Source organism: Periplaneta americana, chromosome 9 (genome assembly GCF_040183065.1).
Source record: "Periplaneta americana isolate PAMFEO1 chromosome 9, P.americana_PAMFEO1_priV1, whole genome shotgun sequence".
NCBI classification, from domain to species: Eukaryota; Metazoa; Arthropoda; class Insecta; order Blattodea; family Blattidae; genus Periplaneta; species Periplaneta americana.
In genome coordinates, this window is record NC_091125.1 from 23,041,673 (window position 1) to 23,068,776 (window position 27,104).

Sequence of the window (27,104 nt, forward strand, 5' to 3'; positions counted from 1 at the left end):
CAATGTCGATATATATTTTAATGAATATAAAACTAATGAACGTTGTGAACATAACCTGTAATGGACTCTTGTATTCGTTGCTTACGAGATTACACAAGCTGGCGCATAGCACGATCGAGAGTAGGTCTCTGTGAGTCATGACAATTTCTGCCGCTAGGTTCGCCTCCCTGCCCTATGAAATGATGACTAGTACCATTGCAAAGCATTGTGCATCGTGAAAATAGTTCGATTAATTGTGCATTACTCATTGAGTACGAATATTACAAATATGCCAAGCATATTACAGTGTTATTTGAAGTTTGTTCAGCTAAGTTATATTCGAAAATTGTCTGTGTTTTGCTATGTGAAGAACTCTGTACCAACAGGTCGTATCTTTATAGGTTAAGGTAAATGTCAAAGTTCTCTCATATAACAAGCAATGCTATGTTAAAAGTGGCGAATTGCATTTTCCGACTCTCGATTGATGTGACCCGAAATGTAAAATAATTTCATGCATTGTTTCACTTACCAATGAATAGGCCTAATGAAAATGTGAACGACGTGATGTAAACATTGAAGATAATGTTGTTACTGTTTTCCCTTTCTCTTTTGGAAAATACCGACAAAAGTAATGAATTATCTTCATGCTGTACTTATTAGGTAATTAATGTGTATTTGTCTGTATTTTAGACCTGTGTATTGTTACGTAATTATCAGTGAATTAGGTTAGAGAACTTAACAAGGTTAGTATGAGATTAGGTAATGCACCTCAAACTGGTAACTAATAATGGCTGCTGCGAAATAGGCTGAGGTGGTTATCGTGTGAATCAAATTATATCTAGAATATCTAGTTTTATTATATACGGATACGTAAAGTTTTTTTTTTTTTTTAGCATGTGTTTGTAATTTTGTGAGGTTATGTCTAGCCTAATTTATTTTTAGTCTTGTATCATTACCAATACATTAATTTATTTTATATTCATTTCAGGTGTTACGGAGGTGTTACATCTATGGTGGCAACTCTACTTATGTTAGGATATGAAGTAACAGTATATATTCAACTTCATCATTTGCTAAAAATTAAAGAAAACTGTATGTCTTCGACTCATTCCATCGTCATTTCTTCTTATGTATGTGACCCAAGTTCATTCTAAAAGTGCTTCATTAAATGAACACTATAGACAACGTGATGGAACAATTTACAAGTTACTGTTAAAGTGCTCAACATTTTCAAGTGGTGCCATACCCATTGTTTCAAAATGTACATACATATTTTTACATTTCTATAAGAGGTGTCATAAATTATTTCAGCATATTTGTAAATTCTTCAAAATTAATTCTTCTAATTAATACCATAAAGTAATGAAATAATATAGCCTAGGCCTATATGTGATTTTATACTACCGGTATTGATGTTGATCTTGGTAAATTAATCCAATTTCACAGTGTTGTCTTTTGTATTGTGGTTCATAACAATTATAAAGGGAATGTACGTGGAAATGTTTTTAAAATAATAAATTCTAGCTCATGATTTTAAGTGGTCGTTTCAATGGGAGGTTATATTGGAAAGATGATCACAAATGGATAATTTACTGCAAGATACAAGAACTGAATATAAGTGAGTGTTCCGTTGAAAGTGAAAGTGAAAATTTCGTTTTACAAGAGCTAAGTAGGCGTAATATTTATTTTAGAAATTATATGAAAGCTACAGAATATGAAGAATAGACCTGTAACCATAGAAATCAACTGCGAATGGAGAGTGGCCAGGTTTCATTAATAATTGAAAGGAAGTAAAAATTATTTTCTTCTTATCATCCTGTTTTCAATATTTAAATTTAAGCACCTTTCTCTTCCTTGTTATTTCGTGAGAGATTACTTCATACTATCACATAAGCTAAATTTTTTCTGTACAGATAATAAAAATTACATACATAAGTAGGCTACTTGAATACTGACGATACAAACTTCATATACATACCTCATCAGGTATATTCAAGAAGACATCTAATGTAATAATAATAATAATAATAATAATAATAATAATAATAATAATAATAATAATAATAATAATAATAATTTATTTTAGCTGGCAGAGTTAAGGCCGTAAGGCCTTCTCTTCCACACAACCAGCAAAAAGTGTATATACATATGCATGAACTTCTGTAACCAGCACATGATTAAAATACTGATCAGATGTCCAACAGTTTCTTACTGCACTCTTCACTTCAAAAGTTTGGCACATAGTTAATGAAAATCTTGATCAGGAAATCAATCATAAAAAAGTTAAATGTAGACGTTTAAAACTTTCCTATAACATAGGGCATCCTCATTGTTACTTTTAAGTTTTAGGAATGTACGCTTATAACTGTATCACAATCTGAAATAATCATAATATTTATAACACGAGGGTCCTTGTAGATAGTCAGTTCCAGTGTTCTATATATAATTAAGAAATGGCCCAGTCTATTGCACTTTTCTATTTAGGGGCTTCTGATTAAGTTTCCTAATCACTTCGTATTTACTGGAAATATCTTTGGCAATATTGTCCAGTAGTGGCTTCACAAGTTTTCCCAAAAGAAAGAGGGACATTTCCTCATCTTTACATGTGTCGCACTTCAGTTCTTGCGAAAATCTTGGCTTCAGAAAAGAATACTACAGCGTTTACTATTACTATGCTCAATAGATTAATCAGTAGGCCTATAGAAATGTTTTCACCACTGCAAGAAAAAATCGCGTAATAATTATACTTCTCAATTATTGTGACTTTCGTATTTTTTTAAAAGATAGGGAAATGTTACGCCTTCTTGCAAATGCTTAATTATGAATTCAAGGAAATTAAAGATAATGCAGTATCTTAATTAGTTGCAATATCTTATTTAATAACAATATTAATAATATTAGGTGAAAAGGGTAGGCAATAGTGCGTATATGTAAGATGTCAAATTAATTTATTTCCGGAAATGTTTGGTGTATGAACTGAAGTACAGAGCAGACAGTCCCTCAGTTTATATGTAATATGTTTTAATATCAAGAATGACAGCCTTTTATTGTAATATAATTGAGGAGTAGAAGTTTGTAAATTACGTCTATTGTCCATAAAATATTGTACGAAGCATTTAATAAGCAATGGTGAGTCCTTTAAATGTCTCAAATGCCAATGTCTTTTAAGTGTTCTGCTATGAATATATAGGGCAGAACAGCGCTCCGAGCGGCGGAATTGGCATTACGAGGGAACCACTTCAGACTCGTTTTTCAAGCTCTACGCGCCAGCTTGTGTAATCTCGTAAGCAACGCTTGTATTAGTAAGTTATCAGCGTTGCCAACCTCCTGTTGAAAAATAAACTACATAGGCGGGTTATCCCGATCCTTTTCCCCGGGTGATTTCGATTACTTGTTCACGTTTATTTGACGACGTAGTTGCTATATTTTTTTTATTTTCCTGTTGCAGATGGGGAAAATATAAAAGTAAAAAAGAGAAAACGTGGACAGAAAAGGGTATGGCAGAGGCTCTCGTTGCAGAAAGACGTTTCATATCTATCTATATCTATTCTAGGCGGTTTCTCCACAAATATTACTAAACATGCAATAACGCGAATGAGTTGGTTAACACAGTCTGTACAACCTGAATTGATTACAAATGCTTGCACGATGAAGTAGACATTCGGCACATAGGCTATATTCTAACAATTTGTGATTCTACTGTTACGTAAGGCAATTATTTTGAAAACGTTTGTCCCCCATTGGTTCTACTAATAAGTTGTATAATTATGTCATAGTATAATGACTTATATCAAATAATAAAGATAAGTAATAAACGGAAATAAACAAAGATATATATTTTGCTATTATCATACTTGCTTATCGGATCATTATGTTTAGGAAATAGAGAAATTATGTTTAATCGGATTTTATCTCTTTCTTCTGATTCTAGGATTTTATAAATTGTGTGTCCAAATTTTTGTGACACTGTAATATCCCTTTTAATTTGACTATTACAGTTTCACTACTCATACTACTTTTGACCAATAAAACGGTATGAAAGGACGTCTTTCAACCAATCATGGCTGTTTATCGCTATAATTGTATCACTTCCCTACCATTTGTTTATTTTGTCACATCCCTAGCATTTGTTTAATTGTTATCCAACATTTCAAACTGAAAATTCTTTACGGTACTATAAAACATGCTTTGTGATCGTCATTTGTTTTCCATATAATATATAGTCGACTAAAAATGGCGGCTCCGTTCAAACGTTTTAGTGAAGGTAACATTAGTGAAATAGAATTTAGCAAATCAATTAATGTCTATTTCATTGTATTTATTTACTTATTTATTCGAATGACAGGTACATAGATATCTTATCTTTGACCTAAACACAACATCAAGATTAAAACAATTTAACGTGATACAACTTAAAATTAAATCTAATAAGATAACTGAACAAAAACCTTAAAGAACTAAGAACTAAACATAGGCATGAGGCTTCTTGCTTCCCAGTATCTGGCACATTCTGTCAGTGATGTTAGATCTCGGCAGCGTCGGAGATGATCTCTATTCATCGCTTCTTGAAGGTCACAAAGGGTACAGGTTGGATTTTGGTGAATACCGAAACGGTGGAGATGCTGCGCCAAGCAGTCATGTCCAGTTGCAAGGCGGAAATGAGCGACTGCCAATCTTCTTGGTCTGTTAGTTATTGATAGAAGGTTCCTTCTCCAGTGTTTGCCATATGTTTTTTCTGCAATCTCATTGGAGTAGATGTTGACGGCAACTTCTTTGATGTACAATTGTATTGTCTGGAAGGGTACTGGTTTAGGAGATGTTTGTAAAATTTTAGCACCTTTTTATGCCAAAACATCGGCCTGCTCATTGCCAAATAAGTTTCAGTGCCCGGGGATCCACGGCAGTACCACGATTTTGTGTTTTGCTTGTAATAGTTGTATGGAATTTTGACAGTCTTGAATTGATGAAGACTCGGGGTCTGAGGAACCTACAGATTCTATGGCTGCTTTGGAGTCGCACAGGATAACATTCTTGAATTTACGTAGTTTGATGACATATCGTCGCCTGAATGCAAGAACTAGGTAACTTGATTTTTCATATTTTGTGATATTGAATTTTTATTTATTTATTGCACTCAGGAGTATGTCTAATTTTCTTTTACCTATTTGTTATATTGGAAAATAGACGTCGCTGGTATCGTTCGATCAGTTACCTAGTTCTTACATTACATTTTGTGCGATTTTTGCTATGCTATAAAAGAGGTAACTAAAACACGCAAATTTCGAGTTACCTAGTTCTTGCATTCACGTGACGATATCAGTTGAGTTAAGGCTACTCTGATAGCTTCAATTTCACCGTCATAAGCTGACCTATGGGTGCCTACCGTTGTATAGAAAGCAAAGATATCGCTGTAAACACCTGCACCAACATTAATATCATCCTCCATTTTGGATCTGTCAGCATAAACACGAAGCCAATCAATTTCTGGATAATTAAGGTTAATAGTTTCAATTATTTCTTAATATATCTACTGGTGTTTCTTTTTACAAACAGGATCTTCCAAGTCTACGGAGAATAAAATGGAATTAGAAAGTATTGGACATAAAAATTGAGGAACAGACTCTGGAGTATTAAAAGTCTGATATATTTTCTTCAATTCCATGATTTTTTTGTATAAATCCATGCTGTGTTCTCAACCTTCTTTCATTGTATTAGAGTAGGCCTACTTTATTTCTACTAATCTTTATATACTTTATTTTTGTTTTTATCATCTCCCTACCATGTGTTTCTTTGTTTGCCAACATTTCAAACTGCAAATTCTTTACGGTACTATAAAACATGATTTGTGATAATCATTTATTTACCGCATAGATAGTCAACTGAAAATGGCGGCTCCGTTCAAATGTTTTGGTGAAGCTAACATTAGTGAAATAGAATTTTAGTAAGTCAATTGATATTTTATTGTATTAGAGTACTTTGTTTTCTTCTAATCTTTATATAGGCCTACCTTCTTCTAATCGTAAAATATTCAATTAAATCCCACTCGAATTTGGTTTTCTTAGATAAATCAAAACCTCTAGTGAGATTATTGTTGACAAAAATCTATAAAGTAAAATGAAACATTTTAAATTACTAATTTAATAAAATTAGTTTCACCATTGATTGCTATTGTATTACCCTACATTGATTTCAACATGTTATGCGACCTCATAAATCATCTTCGTCCCTTGTCAGGACTATCTTGACATAACCGCCCCAACACAGTGGGTTATTATTCCCAGGTGACTATCGTCGATTGAATTATACACTACAAGCTCTGTTAATCTACTTTCTTGAACCAGGGAGTAGCCTTTGAACTTCGGAAACCTTCCCTTTCAGCACAACGTTGAAATCCCCAAAACAAAGCAACACAAGAAGGCTGAAAGTTCATAAATATCTTAGTTAATTTGTGATCCGAACTGAGCTACGGTCGTCTGCTCTTCCCAAAACTTGTTATTGTAACATAAGCTTTAATTCATTAGAGAAGGACTCCTGCATCTCATTTTAATGATTTTTCTTCCTTTAGGTAAACCGCTTGTTCTAGTTCCACTAGGTTTTCTTTTAAAGAGCATAATTATTTGGATATTATACAGGGTGAAAGTGATATAACTGTTCAGATTGAAGAGGGCAATAAAATACATTAAAATAAATAAAAAACGTTTATGCGTTTTGTAAATTAAGTGCCTGGTTAGGCTAAAAGTCTCCGTAGTTTGACAATAACTCGTCGCCGGCTCACGTACGAAAACATACACGCACTCGGTCTGAACAGCTGAGTTCCGTCCCTTAATCACTACAGTAGGTTTCCAGGCTTCCTAATGGCAGGAAACAACGATACCTCTAACATTTTTATTTAATTTACAAGACAACTGTCCATTTTATTGAAAAACTGCAAATGGAGAAATAACTTATCAGTTTCTCTTATAATAAGAATCATACCGATAGTAGTTAATTAGATATTAGATAGAACTTTATTGTCGAAGGCATAGTATATGCATAGACTTGGTCAAATATATTCAATTACATTAAAAATAAGTCTAATATAAAATACATTATTCATTTCAAGGGCCCATGTGTGCATCCTCAAGATTGTAGGGACATAATTTTATTAATTTCGTTTTTATATAATTCCTAAATTTGAGAGAATTTTTTGTATATTTGATGTCATCAGGCAAACTATTGTAGATTTTGATACCAAAGACCATATAGGTTCTACTAGTGTTTGTAAGATGGTGTGCTGGAATAGTTAAACTATTTTTGTTACGAGTATCGTACGTATGGGAGTCACAATTTTGGTGAAAATCAGACAGATTTTTATAAATTAGTTATAAAACATTAAACATATATAAACCATAAACAGTAAGAATATTGTATTGTAAAAAATGTTCCCTACAAGAGGTCCTACTGTCAACGCCTGCTATGCATCTGACAATACGCTTTTGAGCAATAAATATATCGTTCAGCATGGTTCCAGATCCCCAAAAACAAATACCATATGAAAGCCTTGACTCGACATGTACGAAATAATAAGACATTAATACATCGTAATTTATTATCGTCCTCAAAATTCTGATTTGATAACAAATGCTATTGAGTTTGGAAATTAAACTTGTGCAATGGGGTTTCCAAGACAAACAATCATCAAAAGTAACGCCCAAGAATTTAGTAGTTTCCCATTTACATAAGTATTGATCTTGAATAGAAATATTAATGTCCTTCAAATTTTTCTTATAAGAATTGTGAAAGTGAATATATCCGGTCTTATTAACATTTAAGTGAAGCAGATTGCTATCAAACCATGTTTTGAGATCATTTAACAGGTCACAACAGGTTGTCTCTAAATCCAGTTTATTTCCATCTTTTGCAATAACAGAAGTATCATCAGCATACATACACATAAAATAATTTCTTACATACATGGGTAAATCATTTACATATATAAGAAACAATACGGGGCCTAGAACAGAGCCCTGGGGAACACCCGCATCAATATGTCCATTCTTGGATCTATATTTGTGAGTATAATTATTTATTTTATGATCCTTGTGTAGTATTTCCACATATTGATATCTGTTTTGAAGATAGGAGGCAAACCATTTTAATACTATACCACGAATACCGTATCTTTCAACCTTAGCTAGAAGAAGGTTATGATTCACACAGTCAAAAGCTGTGCTAAGATCGCAAAAAATTCCAACAGGAGGCTTACCATTTTCAAGAGCAGACAGAATTTCATTTAATACGCTATAGATGAATACGCTATAGATAATCGAGTAAAATATTGTTAACATACAAAGGAAATTATTTTTTTTCTAAAAAATTATTAATTTGAGACTAATATGATAGAGAAAAAAACCATTTTGTTTTTTAACCTACATGTTTGAATACTGAATGTAAAGTATCATTCTGTTTATTATTGAATGTCCCTGCGAATGGTGCACAGGACTTAGAAATTCGTAAGATGTTATAACATATTTGAAAAAAAAATCTTCAAAGCTAATATATTTACTTCATTAAAATGGAGATACAAATATGAAATACTGCTAATAAGTTACAAGATTAACAAAATTTCAAAGTAAAAATTATCTCTGCTGAGAAAGCACAGAATAAGCATTCATTAGAAGGAGTTTTCCCAACCATAATACTGAATCCAGGTGACTCGTCTCTCACGTCTTTTCTCGAACTTGTTTTATGACTCCTTGCATTGCTTTTCCATTCAATTGTTTTCCAAGTTTCTTGGAAGCTGAGGATTCCCCTCCTCCTACAGAAAACCAATGTAAAATGATGAAATACTAAAAATACTAGTATTTTGTGACACACTGATGTTGTAAGTCATAACTTTAAAACATATCATAATTTAAAAACGAAATCAATTAAACATACATTGCTGTAAACGTAGATTATTTCTCTTTAAGAAAATATGTCATTAATATTACTAACACTGAGGAATAACAATGCATATTCAAGAAAATAACTTAATGCCAAATTTGTTACTTTCCTCGAAAACGTAATGATGATAAACGTTTAAACAGAGCAGCTTCTAACTGTAAACTAACACATTCCCGCTAAAGAAAGTAATAGTGCGTAGTAATTTGGAATGCTTCCGTTAAAATGCAACTCGTCTCAGGTCGTATATCAAACTATTTCATATTTGTAACACTTCCTCTGTTAGAATTCCTTTGTACTCTCTCCAAGGAATAAAATCCCCACAGTTATATTACTTCCAAAATTTTTTTCTGACAACATATACAGTATTTATACTGTTTTTGTCTTTCGTTTCAGCAGGTTATTTCTCGTTATTTCTGACTATATCTTTATCTAACTCCTAAGATTGGACAGTTCACCAATTCGGTCGTCACTCTTGTGAGAAATTTGAACCAATATTAGCCATTTACAAGTAGCAAGACTCTGTGGTCAGCACGACGCGGCGCAGGGACACACTATGTTCTCCTCGGTGGTTCCCAGCTAACCGTTGGATCCGATGACAATGACGATTGGATTAAGAATTAAGCTGACTATTTCGTTTATATGACGTCATTCCATTTTCGACCAATGAAGTGTAATGAAATTTTGAATTCCAACCAATCACAGTCAGACTTTGCGATAATTTCTGCAGCTAGATTTATCGCTATCAATTTATCGCATGGTCGTTCTTTTGTTTAGTCGTTGTCGCCAACTGTTTCCCCGTAAATTGATGATCATGAATACATTAAGATGCAATTACACGGTTAAACTTTTCTTTCAACTTTAAAGCAATGAATACAACATTGATATTAATATTAATTAATATATTTACGCAGTGAAGACGACGTTCAAAACGGCACACCATGTAGACACAAAATCTTTATGCATCTTAATTGAACGCAACTTTTAAATTTGATTCTTTCAATATTCTTCCCAGATTGCACGCATACGCGATTGGAATATTGAACTGTGTAGATGCAGCTTTAGTTCCGTTACACACTATAGCGAGAATGCGTTTGTCGAGCTATAAAAAATGCTTTCGTGTAGCACTCATTGTAAGTAACGGTCGAAACAAGGCACAGCTGACATTGGTCCTGCTTCCACAGGTAGGCCTAACGTAACCTATAAAATTGTAGCCTATAACATTTGTATTGAAATTAAACAATTAATAGACGTTCAAATTTATGTAACATCATGTCATATCAAACTCAAAGAACTTGCATAGTAATAATGTCTTTGATCAAACTGCCTTCCGTATGGCGTAATAAAATTCGTGTTTTAATTAGGCCTGTCTATACAGAGATGGCTTTACTGTGTAGCAACATGTCTCACTGTGAATACATAAGCATTGGTATATAGCTGTCCCCACTGTTACTGTTAAATTAAATTATGATTTCAGCAGATAATGAAAATGTATTTGTTATAATAATAAGAGAAAAGTGCAGTACATGTAATTGACAATGTTAAACCTGTATTTCGCTTTTCGCAATTGGCATTACTGAATAATAACATCGAATTTCTTTATTGCAATAATCGATATTCATCTACGAGTATTTCAACTTCACGATGTCTGAATAGATTAAGTATTCGTTAATATACAATTATTAACATTTTGTGATCGAATTTTAGGGATATATTATTTAAATTTTTATTTTATTCACGAAATAGTCCTAATAAATGTCACTCGAGGTCTGAGATTTCCCAGGCAGATCTCAGACCTCTCGTGACATTACTACAGATAATAATGTTGATAATGGTAAAGTTTCTCCATCGCTTCATCTTCTATTTCTCTTCCAGTCACCGATGCATAAACCATTACATTTTTATGAATCTTCTGTAATTTCGTTTATTCGTTAGGTTGTAGAGGTAAAGCTTTCATCTGAATGATGTGTCAGTTTCTTGCGATATTGAGTTTGACAACAGTATTTCTTACTCTTAAATTAATGTTAGTGCGGCACTAATGAAAAAATGAAGTTAATACCTATTACAAGCCATGGCGACCAAAAGGATAGCGAGAGGTTAAGGCTCCCATCTTTGCAGACAATCGGCTATAGTAGTAGAATGGGTGTCAGATGGCGCGCTTGCCATTTTTGTACTCATGGAAATATCCCTGGCACTCATTTTCGTTAACAGGACATGGTACCGCAATGATGAAAATGACACCATAGAATAGAATAATATAGAATGTTTTATTTTCGCTAGCAGAGTTAAGGCCATAAGGCCTTCTCCCCACTTAACCAGCCTTAATTAATACAATAGTAACACACATATTTAAATTATGGATATATTTACAATACACTAAAGATTCTTCAGCTATATTATTCAGTTACATTTTAACGACTAGTAGGCTACATGTTTATTTAATTTGAGGTAAAGCCTATACGAAAAAGTAATAACTTAATTTATGAGCTCATTCATTCATTCATTCATTCATTCATTCATTCATACAGTCATTCATTCATTTATTCATACATTCATTCATTCATTCACTTAGTGTTCTGCCCAAGGGCAGGTTTATCACTGCAAACCCAGCTTTCTCCAATCTTTCCTATTTTCTGCATTCCCTCTTTGCTTCCTCATATGATCCATATATCTTAATGTCTTCTATCATCTGAAACATTCTTCTACCTCGAACTCTACTCTCGTTCATCATTCCTTCCAGTGCATCCTTCAATAGGCAGTCTCTTCTCATGCAAACCAATTCCTTTTCCTGATCAGTTTCAGCGTCATTCTTTCTTCACTCACTCTTTCCAACACAGCTTCATTTCTTATTATGTCTGTCCACTTCATACGTTTCATTCTTCTTCATATCCACATTTCAAATGCTTTTATTCGCTTCTCTTCACTTCGTCGTGATGTCCATGTTTCTGTCCCATACAATGCTACACTCCACACAAATCACTTCACTAGTCTCTTCCTTAGTTCTTTTTCTAGAGGTCCGCATAAGATGCTCCTTTTTCTATTAAAATCTTCCTTGCCCATTGCTATCCTCTTTTTTTGGGGTTACTTTACGACGCTGTATCAACATCATAGGTTATTTAGCGTCTGAATGAAATGAAGGTGATAATGCCGGTGAAATGAGTCCGGGGTTCAGTACCGAAAGTTACCCAGCATTTGCTCGTATTGGGTTGAGGAAAACCCCGGAAAAAAACCTCAACCAGGTAACTTGCCCCGGCTGGGCTATCCTCCTTTTGACTTCTTGGCAGCAGATCATGTTACTTATAGTACATCCCAAGTATTTGAAGCTGTCCACTTGCTCTACCGCCTCATGTAGAATTCGCAAGTTTATCATCTTTATTTTTTTCTGTGACCATGCTATTCGTCTTATTTGCATTTATCTCCATTCCATCTGCTGGCACCTATCATTTAGCTACAGTAGAATATCCCTTAGTATCATCTCCTCTTCTGCTAACAACGCCATATCATAAGCAAATCTTATACATTTTATTCTTCTTCCTCCTATTATTACTCCTTTCATGTTCTGAAAACAGTTCTTCACCAAATCCTCAAAGTAGATGTTGAACACGGTAGGTAATAAAGAACATTCTTGACGTACTCCTCTCCCAATTTCACTTCCTTCTGACATTTTATTCTCTATCCTGACTTTGACTCGTTGCTTCATATAAATATTACTGAACAGTCCTCTCTCTTTCCAATCCATATCCATTTTTCTTTAGGATTACCATCACTTTATTCAAATCCACTCTGTCAAATGCCTTTTCTAGGTCCATAAATACTACTGTACATAAACTTCTTTATTCTTCTTTAGGTATCTTTCACCGATTGTTCGTAGCAGTCAAATTGCATCTGTCGTACCTTTTCTCTTCCTGAAGCCAAACTGCTCTTCTTCCAACTGTTCTTCCATCTTAGAATATAAACGTCGATTAATATTCACAAGGGAATGTTCGCCGAGTGCGATATTTGACTGATAGTTTTGAACTCCTTACATTTCTCGGCATTATTTTTCTTCGGTATTGGAATCAACACTGTCTTCGTAAAATATTCAGGTCATTCGCCTTTCTCATATATTTCGTTGCATAATCATAGAATTTCCTTCTTGTCTTCACCCAAGCATTTCACTAATTGAATGGGGATTCCATCAACTCCGGTTGCTTTCCCATTCTTCATTTTTTTTTAGCGCTAGTTCAACTTCTTCACTTAAAATAGAAAATCCTTTTTCGTCTTTTGATACGGGTCCTTAGTCTTCTATATCTAAGTCATCTGGACGATTTCTTGTCTCATATAACTCTTCTACATATTTCCTCCATCTGTTTAGTACTATTACTTATTTATCTGTTATTTCATTTCCAATGTCGTCCTCTATCAATCACATGAATTTCTTGTTCTCATTTGTGAATTCATAAGGTAATGTAATTCAATTCAGTCTACGTGGAATATGTAAAGAATGTTAATTAAATTGATATAGCTAGTTGGTGAAATGATGAGAGTTAATTTAATAGTGTTTACAAGAATTACATTATAGGGAGCAAAATATAAATCTAAAATATATTGATACAATGAGAATAATATTAATGTAATGAGATTTTACCATTGGAGGTTTTATATTCTATTTAGGGAAATTAATGGTGATAATAAGAATGGACACATATTAGTTTCATTATAAGTAACAAATATTAATCAGTAATTAATCTGGTAAGTAAGAGTTTATGCAATTTTGACCTAAATGAAGTCATTGTCCAACAACCCCTTAAATCCCTCGGAAGCGAGTTCCAATTTCTAGCAACTGAAACAGTATAGGATGAAGAATATAAAGATATCCTGTGGTAGGGTATAATGAGTAAATTGTTGTGATAAGACCTGGTACTTAGTTGATGATATGCGAATAAATTTTGAAAACAAGAAGCCAAGTAGATTGGGTTATCAGTGTGTAGAATTTGATATAAAGGAATAAGAGAATGCACGGCTCGTCGATCGTTTAGCCGTAACCAAGACGAAGTTTGGAAACACGAGAAACATGATCATACTTACGAATATTGCAAATGTAAGGATGCACACGTAGTAGCCTGCTCAAATTTTCAAATTGTAATATAACATCGCAGTTGTCGAAGTGTGGCATCACGAGTGTTTGTACAAGGATTAATTTTACTTTATCAGGGAGAAAGTGTTTTAGTCGCTTTAATGAGTGAATAATGGAAAATATTTTTTGGAAATTTGATTCACTTGTTCATTCTATTCCAGATGATAATCCATATATATTCCAAGGGAATTCCAAAGGAATCGAACCCACGATCTTCCGGTTTACAACATAGCGGCTTGAACGCAACTCTACCGCTCGTCCCGCAGTGAGGAAAACCTTGATAAAATTTAAAAGAAAGAGCCTATTTGTAGTATAAATAATAAATACAGTTTCATAAATTCGTTTTCATAATTTGGAAATTCACACTATTCTTGCACATACGTCAAGCAGATTCGGTGAGACTTTAAAATCTTCGGTGAGAATTGATGTATTTGCTTAGGCATTTTGATGCCTGCAGGATGAAAGGCAGCCACCTCGAAGAGATGTGGATCGTAACTAATGGCAGCTTCTCTTACAATTATCCTCGTTATTATCGGAGTGGGAGGAGTAGGTAATTCAGAGCGGCGGGGGGTGCGTGTAATTCCTTCCAGGTACAATGTACACACGGACAAGGAAGAGAACCCAATTTCACGCTGTTCGCCTGCAAGAATTCCTATGTGGATTGACATTATGTACAGCAGCACAAAAAAGTCCAGTTTTGTAGGGGAAATTGGTTAGTTCATGTTCAGCCTTCCCCATGTTCACGGAAACTCATTGGATATTGAGGTGTGCTAGCTATTGTTAAAGATGTGGGTTGGATTGCAAAGAAATACAATTATTGTAACCTAGCAGTTGTGAAAAGGTGATCCCGCTATAGGTGTGGTTCTTTGTAATTACACAAATGTTCATTGCTCTTAACGGGACAGTTTTAACAAAGAGTTGGTAGTCGTGAGTTCGTAGTGGTAAAGAGATGATAGAGACAGGAATAAGGCTTTATTTTCTGTTTCCCTTTTATCTTCGGCAATGTGAGTGGTATACGAAGGCTCAAATTATAACATTCAGAAAGCTTAAAGTTAGATAATTAAGTAATATAAAAATAAAATTTAATTTCATGTATGTTAACGCTGCGGATGACATGAATGTGTCAGGAGAAAATTCACAAAACACGGGAATTTTACTTGAAGCAAGTAAAGCGATAGGTTTGGAACTAAATCCCGAAAAGACAAATTGTATGAGTATGTCTCGTGACCAGAATATTGTACGAAATGTGAATATAAAAAATTGGAAATTTATCCTTTAAAGAGGTGGAAATTTTCAAATATCTTGAGCAACAGTAACAAATATAATTATACTCGAGAGGAAATTAAACTCAGAATAAATACTGGAAATGCTTGTTATTATTCGGTTGAGAAGCTCTTGTCATCCATCGAGTCTTCTCTCAAAAATGCTAAAAGTTAGAATTTATAAAACAGTTATATTACTGGTTGTTCTGTATGGTTGTGAAACTTGAACACACACTTCGAGAGAGGAACAGAGGTTAAGGGTGTTTGAGAATAAGATACTTATGAAAATATTTGGGGCTAAGAGGGATGAAGTTACAAGAAAATGGAGAAAGTTACACAACGCAGAACTGCACGCATTGCATTCTTCATCTGACATAATAAGGTACATTAAATCCAGACGTTTCAGATGGGCAGGGCATGTAGCACGTATAGGCGAATCTAGAAATGCATATAGAGTATTAGTTGGGAGATAGGAGGGAAAGAGATCTTTGTGGAGGCCGAGACGTAGATGGAAGAATAATATTAAAATGGATTTGAGGGAGGTGGGTTATGATTGTATAGACTAGTTTAATCTTGCACAGGATAGGACCGATGGCGGGCTTATGTGAGAGCGGGAATGAACCTCCGGGTTTCTTAAAAGCCAGAAGTAAGTAAGTAAGTAAGTAGATAACGCGTAATCATTTTTAGAGAGAAGGCTTAAAGCATTCGTTCCCAACATTTTAAGTGTCACGGACGCCTTATTTTTGCGAACCCTCTAAAATTTTTTCCATAACTTAGATCCACAAACATATTCATTTCTTTTTTTTTAATTTTAGCTTTTGAATATAATCTCAAATTACATAAGCAAATATTTTTCATTGCTTAAGGAAATGAAATCTGTTTTTAGATCTACCATAAGATTATTATTGGTATGATTGATATTACCTTGCAGCTATCAGTTTTTAGAAGTCTGATTCAATTATTGTAATTTAGTTACTGTTAGTCGCAAACTTAAATAGTATTAAATGAATTATTTATACTTCTGTATTTGTTCCAGAAGGCCAAAGTACACGTTTAAGTTTGTACTGAAATTCAGAAAACATCAGGGTTATATGATCGGCATGCAACCGAGATTAGAATAGGGTCATTTTAAGAAACACGATTTTTAATTTCAAATCATAAGATAACATATTTTGACAGCTTCTGTTCTTCTTTGAAGGAAAAACTTTTTTTTGTCACCAGGGCATGGTTGTCACCCAAATGTTTTTACAATAGGAGGAAGGAAAAAATTCCCTTAATTGTGATGTTATCCACACCTGTGGAGTAACGGTGAGCGCGTCTGGCTGCGAAACCAGGTGGCTCGGGTTCGATTCCCGGTCGGGACAAGTTACATGGTTGAGGTTTTCTCCGGGGTTTTCCCTCAACCCAATTCGAGCAAATGCTGGGTAACTTTCGGTGCTGGACCCCGGACTCATTTCACCGGCATTATCACCTTCATCTCATTCAGACTTTAAATAACCGAAGATGTTGATAAAGCGTCGTAAAATAACCTACTAAAAAATTGTAATGTTAATGAATCAAGATGTCCATATTTTCAACGATATTGGACGATATTTCTATCACTTGTTGCTTGAAAGGCACTTAGAATGGGAAATTAACGAAATATCGATTGACAACTCAGTGAAGCCAAAAAATTAAACTTGTGAAATTTGAACCCTGATAATTAAAATTAGAGAATTTAAAAAACTAGAAATATCAGATAGTTTGAAAAAACTTGCAAGGCAAGAAAAGCCCGTCAGATGATTTCATTCCTGATGTTTCAAAAGTCTCAGAAAATAAAAATAAATAAAGTCAAGTTTCATTAAAATATCATTTCAAAACATATCTCGTTTCGTCAGATACCCTTCAAATCACTCGTGGACTCGCAAGGATCAGCAGATCACAGGTTGGGGACGGATGAATATAGCTGCTGTATCATGATGACTGGAATAACAAACAAGCAAAAATTTAGCCGAAAGTGCGAATTAATAAAACGATAGGCTACGTACTACAGAGGGAGCAGCGAAAAGTTACCGCACTATGCAGGGGACGTCTAGGAACAGATTGCCCGCAATCTATTGCTCGACTAACCGGTAAGCTGTAGCAGAGCTGGCGGGCGTTCAGTTTCATTATGGTAGGCCTAAAATTCCCGAGTGGTGGGGATGGAGTGCGCGTATAGTGGGAAGCGTACGGAGTGTTTTGTTGGCGAGGAGACACAAATAACACAAATAATATTCAGTAACAAGTGTAGTAATGCAACATTACATAATAACGTGCTTACAACAAACACGTTCCCTGCATAGTGCGGTAACTTTTCCATTCCTCTTTCTGTATATAACTGTTACTTCATTGTGGCTCAATCAGCAGCTTTTCTATTTGCAAGTTCAGTAGACCAGGGATTGATGCCTCCATAGGGATTAGGTGTGTGCCACTTGCTCGCCTTTTTAGCATCTTTTATAATCTGTGTTGCGGCCGCAACCGCAGTTCTCTCCGAGAATTCGAGCGTCGGTACTTCGGTAAACCAAAAGAATAACAACTCTGTAGTACATTTGACGTTCCTTTCAAATGCAGTGGTTATTCGTCATCAAAATTCGACGTGGGCGAGAAATGGGTGGCAAATTTTTCCTGAAGCCCTCTACGAAGGATTGTCCCTTTATGTGCTTCATGTACGATACGGGACTAACAGTTTTACTTTCCTTCTGGAGGAAGTCATGCTAAAGATTTCATTGCCCTATCAAGTTCGTCTTCTGCCGGATGTGAACAACGGATTCAATTAACTATCGAGAACGACACGATGAGAAATGCGTAGCTCCTATATTCGTAACATTGCTTTTTAACACCACAGTCTTCAAATAGTCATAGCATTGATAGACACAATGTCGTAACGCGGACCTCTAAAAATATCGAATCGCCAACTTACCCATCGTACTAGTGTGGTTTCCAATCAGCACAATACTGCTGCTGAGCCATTGTGTACATCATTTCTGGCGACTTCGTAAGACACAGGTAAAGGAGAAATAGTAACTAGTTTATGGGGTCGTAGTATGCACTAGTCATTTAAATGTGTCCAATTTTAATTTTTGTGCGGAGATGCAGATGTCTGATTGTTATACATAATAAGCCTTACATTCGGTAAGAACTTACGAAGAAATGACAATTACTACGTTCTGACTACGTACAAAGGAATATTACGTGTCGCTCTTCTGACATCGTCTGAGAGCAGTATTGTTCATAAATGAGTATAGACAAACAGTTGTTTGTAGTTCCCTTGACAACAAGAATGGGCATTTGTTTTCAACATTTTAGCCGTTAAATGACATTTCATCTACAATCTCATATTTCCAGAATGATGGATCAACCGCAGGGGTCATGTACATTGGCCACCAAGGTCACCAGATCTTACTCCTATCGCTTTTTGTCTGTGGGTGTGAATGGAAAGCGAAGTGTACAAAAACAAAGTAAAAACAGAAGACGAATTGGTCACTCGCATTATGAATATTGCTTCCCTCATAAAATAATTAGACGACCTCAGAAAAACGACACTTACCGTTATCAACATAGCGCTAAAGGGGTATTGAACTGTTGAAAATGTAGGCCTATTAATATTGTAAATAAGCAGTAAATATAATCATGAAGTCATTTTTCTTCACTTCTTTCCACTTGTAACACTTGTTACGGGTAACATTTAAAAAGCTGTATCTCCAAATCTATTGAAAAATGAATACATGTTTAAGGAATTTTTATACTCAAAATAGTCCATACCACTGCCCGTAAAACAGCCTATTTACTATTCCTCCTGAATTATCTTGTATAGACATATTATGTTAATTGTAGGTATAAATATATCTGCTTCGTGGTCCAGTATAATGAATCATCCTTCTATGGTGAAAAAAGGAAAAGCACACACATTTAACTCTTCTTTCAAGTAGCTGTAGCCTATCAAAGATAAGATTTGCTATTTCAATTCGGTTTCCGATAACGGAGTTACTTTAGTACATAGGACGAATTTAGAGATTTTCTTTATGAACAACCTCACGTGTTTATCCCACTGTTGATATTACACAGAGAATCAAGTTATTTCTAGTTTCGGTTTCTCCACTTGGCTTTATTGGCTCGTAAACCTCTAGAATTTAACGCTGGAGTTTACATACTTTTTGTAGACCAATTGGAAATTCGCGTTGCCAATAAAATGTCGGATTTCAGTTGTGCTGCTCACCTCACAATAGTTATTTAATATAGAATCTCGCTTATCTTATAAGCAATTCGCTCCAGAACATGTACTTTATGTCCTGCATTGGTTTCATTTCTTTTAAGCTTAAAGGTTATGAAAACTTTTAGTTTTATTTTCTGAATAACTCGAGGTATAAAGTGGGATTTTTGTTTGGGATATGTGATTCTCATATTAAAGTTTGCAGTAGGATTAAGTTTATCTTTCAAGCAAGTTCAAGTGTTCACCATTATGAATCGGAGCCTGCCTTTATAGTAGCACATCACAAGTTTCATTCGCTGCCTTCAGCGTAATATCACTTCATCCTATGTTTATTATTGTTACATAACTTTTTATGCTATAACCGAAATAAGAATTTATTAATGAAAGAGGATATCTACTTAAATAATTTTCATTTAGAATGTCTCAAATAAGAAACATAGAGATCAAAACGCAACTTCTCTAAAATGTTTTCACGATCATCTGCATATATACAGTGTCAGTTAAAAATTTAAAACCACAGTGAAATACCATGTAATTATACTTAGAACTTAAGCTTTTGTCGCAATAACGCTATAATTTTTATAAAAACTTACATCTATTAGTATAGCCTATACTTTGCCAATTTTCATTGTTTTAGGCCATGTATTGTAGATACAATGATTTTTTAAATATTGGAAGAATACACTAAAATATCATCACTTTTAGATGCATAATGCGCTGAGTATTCCCAATCTTTCGAAACATTACCATCAAAATTGTATGGTAGATGTAGTATTAGATGGGTATTACTGTGGTATAACAACAAAAGTTCCGAAAAAATTATGAAGAGTTTTCTTTAGCATTCATATATTTTTTTATACCGGTACCAAGAATGGGCAATTTTCCCTTGTTCTTCTCACATTAACCAGAGATTGCTGAGAGCGCCATCGGAACCGGCCTTAAGCAAACGTTGGCCTCGATTTGTAGTAAAATCCTCTCTCCAAGGCCGGTTCTAATGGAGTGCTCAGAAATCTCGGTGTTTTTTTTCTCTCTCGCTCTTTATGAGGGCGGGAACGGAACATCCCATGTTCTGCGACCTGAGGTCTATTGTGCGCCCCATGGGATGAGGTTTATGCCCATCGACCCCACCTACGCCGCACTGACCTAATAGCTAACACCCTGACGACCAGTTCCCGCCATCCTTCTAAACCCGTGTATCATTCTACGCCAACAGCCCCCCGCACATGTTTCCCCCTCAACGATCTGAGATGTAAGCCCCCGTCGGAGGAGAGTGGGTTCCGCTGCTGGCCACCAACTGTCACTCTTTGTCATATCCATGGAGGCCGGCCGAGACAATCAGCGGCTTCGGAGGGCCAAGTAGAACAACCAGAAATGAAGATTAAATGATGATAAGGGAGAAAAGGAAATGACGATAATGAATAGGGTTTCAATCTAATCGCCTAATATTCATCCGTAGGAGTGAGGGAGAAACCCAGGCAACTTGTCCTAAGCGGGGAATCGAAGCCCGGCCCGCTGCGTTCGGAAGCGAAGGCGCTACCATGAGATCACAGCGGTGGACAATCTCGGTGTTAATGTGTGAAGAACAAGGGAAATTTTCTCATTTTTAGTAAAGGTATAAAAATATGTACAATTCCCCAAAAAAGAACGAGACGATGGAATATTCTTAACACTCGAGAGGAGAGGGGGGGGGGCTTATCGTGGCCCTTGTATTTGTCTATGTCGTATCTCTTATATTGGTCCTTGTTTTCCTTGTCATGGTCCTTAACGTAATTCTTATTGTTTTTGTCGTGGTTCTTGTTGTCTTTGCTTGTCCATTATCGTAATCTTTGTTGTCTTTATCGCGGTCCTTGTTGGCATTTAATTAGTCCTTATCGTCTTCCTTGTTGCTTTTATCATGATCCTTATTAGGTAATTGTTGTCCTTGTCATTGCCCTATTGTATTAGTCCGTATCATGTTTCTTGTCGTGATCCATATCGTGGCCCATGTCGTGCTCCCTATCATGATCATTCTCGTAGTACTTGTCGTGGTTCATATTGGGATCTTTATTGTGGTCCCTGTCTTTATTATTGTTGTGGTTCTATAGTTGTCCTTGTCAATCTCATAGTAATTATCGGAATCCTGCTCCTTGTGATCCTTATCGTGGTCTAATATCGTGGTCCCTTTCATGATCATTCCCGTGGTGCTCGTCGTGGCCCATGTCATGATCCTCATCGTTATCCTTGTCTTTGTTCTTATCGTTGTCCTTGTCTTTGTCCTTAGGCCCTACTAATGTTTGACTTGTACAATGTATAGAAGCCTACGCTAAGCGCGTTCATGTACGGAGTAAAAGTATGTTTCAAATCAACTAATTATGTAAGACAAAATTGACTCTAAGTATGAGAGAAAATATTATACAATAGGCCTAATTGCACAAATGAGTTTATTTTACCGATGCTATTATTAAATCTTTATATCAGCCCTGATCACTTGTATATAATATTATCCATTCTCATGTTATAAAATGGCAAATATAAAGGAGAACAACTACTAGGATCTCCACTGTCGAAAGTGATATTTTTGGTAACGACTGCTAGATGGAAATACAGCTTCAAGCTATTACTCCATGCAATTCCATCAGGGTTATAATGTGATTTCTTTTCCATTCCCCAGATGACAGTATAGTGAAATTGATAAAAGTTGCCTTGAAAGTGCATTAGGTTGATCAATCTGTTATATGTGATCAGAGATATCAGTTTATATTTACAGAATTTTATTGTATTCCTACTAGTAAACTGTTTCACGCCGGGTGTGCATAATACTGCAACGCATCTGTAACATCGAATCGTATCTGTACGTGTAACGGTTCCATAACAATCGCATCGAGAGTCCGGCGTCACTTGGGCGCTGCTGCTGTTGGAAGGAAGAAATTATTGGTCAAAAGCAAATGATAAGAGTCGTATTGGCAACATGCTTCGTAGGTCAATGGTAATGAATTCAGCAGTCTTTACCATCTTTATGTGGATGCATGAAATAAAACTCGCCGCATCCTGTAGAAATGCTGTTATGAGTTCCGTACTTGTTTCGTTCAACATTAAAATTGACTTCGGACTTCCCGGAGATGATGTAGGTATATCATTGTGAGCTTTCGTCCGTGCAACAACATAATCCAACAGTAAGATTTGTTCCTGCTGCTTCTCCTGTGTTTCATTTAACATTTCCTTTAGATTCTATAATAGCATTAGTAAGATATACCACGTTAAGTAAATGTAGAAAACTATTCCGCCCTATTCTCACGTATACATTAGGTTTACAGAGACTACACTGTGTAAATTTATGTGACATTTATAGACTATAAATGAAATAAAACTAGTGTACATTTTTAATTACAGTGCAAACCCGGCTAATTCGTACATTACTAATTCGGATTTGCGACAACTCGGAGAGCTCTTTTTTTACACAATGCATTTGGAAATTAATGTTCCGCACACTGAAGTTAGAGGTGAATGCTAAGAGTGAAAAATATGGCGATAAATTCAAATTATCCAACATAAGATGCATTTAGACAGAGCTTTTTTTCTAGAAAGAAAGATTCAGGAACTCTAAAGTTTTCACTAAACACGTATAATCTGAATTATACAGAGTAAGCCTACTTATTTACCGACCTTTTTCTGTCGTACATAGGCCTAGCATTTCAAATTTATAAGTATCAATAAAACACATCTTCAACTTGCCCTATACTAACTTTATTTATGTATTTATTTGTTTATTTGTCTGTCTGTCTGTCTGTCTGTTTGTTTGTTTCTTTGTTTGAATGTTTGTTTATTTATTCATTTATTTATTTATTCTGTTGATATTTTTATACCCATACTTCTGTCAACAATAGCATTTCCGACACTTATGCATACAGAACAGCCAAATTTTCCTTTATTAAATACCAGCCATTCATGTTTCTTCTCGAACTCATTTTTTTTTTATCTAGTACTGTCCACACACTAGGTCACTCACAATCATTTCCCTATGCGATAGTTCAAATTCTCCCCTTGAAATAGAAGATCCTTTTTCATCTTCTGATACATCTGCTTCGTCTTCTATAGCCAAGTCATCTGGACGATTCTCTGTCTCACATGACTCTTCTACATATTTCGTCCATTTGTTTGTCTGTTATTTCATTTCCGATTTCGTCCTCCATTAACCACACGAATTTGCTATTCTTATTTGTGAAGTACAAACGTTTTACTTCGCGATAAATTAAACCATATCTTCCTTTTCTCTCTACATCCCTTATTTCTTTACATTTCTCTTTCAACCAGTCTTCCTTCGCCTTATCAGCTTGTCTTCTTACTTCGTTATTAAGTTTCCTGTAGTTTCTTTTACCTTCTTCTGTGTTCATGTTTTTCTATTTTCTCCTTTCCTCCATCTTCTCCAACCTTTTCCCTGTGACCCAAGTTAGGCCAACTAACGACATTAAATCGAGAGTGGAGAACGACGAAAATAGCATCGATCAAACGTATTGAACTTATCGGAAGCTAGGAATCGATATAGGACTTAGTTCTTAGTTCTGCCAAGTAATGCGCTGACAACCGTACATCGAAATTCAAATATTGAAAATTTTAATGAAATTGTGTTCCTAAATAACACATACTTCCAGTGAAATGGTACCGGAATACTACATTTAGATAATGCAAGTGAACCGCAAGTAACGTCATTAATTCTGGTGGATGATTCCCTTAGTAAAGAACAACAAAAACGGCAAATACATTTTGCTATATTTTGAATAGTTTTCCAGAAAAACTTTAAGGGGAGTTGATCATAATCGCATGCAAAATAATGGTAAAAATAGCCTATCTTCAAGCAGTTCATAAATATAATACTATTTATCAGAGATCTTTCATTTTTGTTAGCTATGTGTGTATACATATTACGCTATAAAATGAAAAAGAATGGTTACTCTAGAGTAAATCTCTATCCTTAAATTATTTTTTTTAATTAAGCACATTTCTTTTTATAAATTCACTACATGTCTGTGATTAGGTACACTCTATTCACTTATTATAGGACATATTGAATTGAAAATTTGACCACTTACTGCTAATAGATACTAAAACATATCCTACTAAAATTATTCATGTATCTGTAATATTATGGGCATAGGGCTTATAGCAATCATCACCGTCAGTAAAATAAAAAAAAATGACGAAGATTAGTATAAGCCCCATGCCCATAATATTACAGATATTTTAATAATTTTAGTAGGGTATGTTTTAGTATCTACTAGCAGTAAGTGGCCAAAAATTTTAATTCAATGTGTGCTATGATAAGTGAATAGAGTGTACCTAATCACAGGTATGTAGTGAATTTATATTAAAAATATGTTTAAATTAAAAAAATAATTTAAGGGTAAGATTTACACTAGATTAACCATTCCTCTTTCATTTTAAAGCTTAATGTGTATACATATATTATTAAAAAAATGAAAGAGCTGTGATAAATAGTATTACATTTATGACTGCTTCAAGATAGGCTATTTTTGCCATTACTTTGCATGCGATAACGTCCAATTCCCCTTAATTTAAAATACATAAATGATGAGATTATGCAACGCTGTACTCAGAAGAGAGTCCACATAGGTTATGTTTCTCTGAGCAAGCTCTTCACTTGGCTTGTTCTGAATAGAGAAGTGGAAGGTCAATGTCATGTACATTGTTTTTGAACTCGTAAGAAAAAATACCGATGATGTACCATTCAATTTTTGTGTTTGAACTGTGTTAGAGAACGGAGAATGAACACTGCTCATTTCACGTCAAACAAAATCTTGGAAAATTGAAAACAAATTCTACAACCGAATTTTAAGTAAATGTTCAGAGAACAAAGGTAATAAGATACGCTTATTTCAAAATAAATTTAAAATATTAAGAAATATTTCTACACTCTCATTTCAATTGACTATTCTAGACAACGTAACAATAATTATGTTTATTTCACATTATAAGAACAAAATTTTAAATATTTAAAACCCTGAAGGAAAAAATAAAATTACGATATGCTAATTTTACGTTAAACGAACAAAATTAAAAATATTGGTTTTAAACTCTTCGATTCAATTTTAATTGAAAATTCGGTCAATAGGGAATAAGAAAAGCTTATTTTACGTTATACATATCTAATTAATTATTCAAAATATCTCTGTTTGTCGTACTACAAGTATTTTCTTCAGCCAATTAGAAATAGTTCCTTCCCATTTTAATTTTGAAAAGTAGTCGGTGAAATTATATACAAGAAATCAAATTTTTCGAGCCGTCTTTAAAAACAGTTGTGTTTGTGTTAAGTTTACATATCTCGTTGTTTCACCCATTCTTCGCATTCCGAGCTGTTTCTTTTCAGACAGCGTTGTCAGAGTGCATTACGTTTTGAAATTCCTTTGCAGAACGAAAACTTACATTTATTCGGATCAAATTTCAGCACATTTAAGGAAAAAACTAAAATTCTTTCATAATATACTGATATCTTAAATTGACTGAACATATTGGAAATTAATTCAATAACTATCTCAAAATACGCTATGAAATGCTTCATATAAACTTTTTTTTTTGTTTTTTTGTTTTTTGTTGTTTTTTTTTTTTTTTTTTTTTGAAAAGGAAACAAAAACGAGCAAAACTGTATGGAAATTTTTTGTTTAAAATATCTCGAAGAATAACTTCCTGAAATTAATGATATTACTTACGGCTCAGCTTGTATATTAACTGAACTTCTGGTCTGTTATCCGAAGTCCCAGAAATATCATCTTGCTTTAAAATAAATATGCCATGATGTATAAGAGCAGCGTATACAGATGCATAAAATATCTCTTTCTTTAAATCGCAGTCTGAACACCTCAAAGCAAGTAGGCCTACTTCCTATGCAGTAATTCATTTAGATTTAATAATTTAAAACTCATATTTTAATTAATGTTTTGCGATCTATATGTTTGTAAAATATAATTGTTAAATACTAAGTTAGTAATTAAACAACCATACAATATAATTAATTTTTGAATAAATAATCCTAATCAGTAAACTTTCTGTAATTCGGACTTTTATTAATTCTGACTGGATTTCCCCCATTTTAGTCCTTATTAGTGAGGTACTGTAGTTGGTTACACAAATATTATTTGAATTTATTTCAATATTAAAATCAGTATGACTTTAGGATTAAAAATTAGCAATCAATGAAAATCTTTACCCCAAAGTGTCAGTCAATTCGCCTAGCCAGCTCAGATGGCAGACCACTGGTTTACGATGACTATGAACCTACGTTCGTATCCTGGCAACGGCGGAGTCTTATTTGTGGTAGATAAAGCCGAAGTTTCTGAGGGGTTTCTTCGGAATGTTCCAATATTCTACTGTCACTCTACATTTCAATATTAGTTATCAATTTCATTCAGTATTATTCACCCAAAATTGTGGCGGAGTGATGTATTGTAAATGGTGTATAGAGGTGCATCAGTCTCAGAAGACATATCGCGCTTTCGGGGAAGTATGTGAAAGGACATACTACATAGTGGTACTCAATCGGAAACTTAAGACGTGCAGACTGTGTCAACATATTACATCACACAGCTGAGTCGCGATATCTACAGAA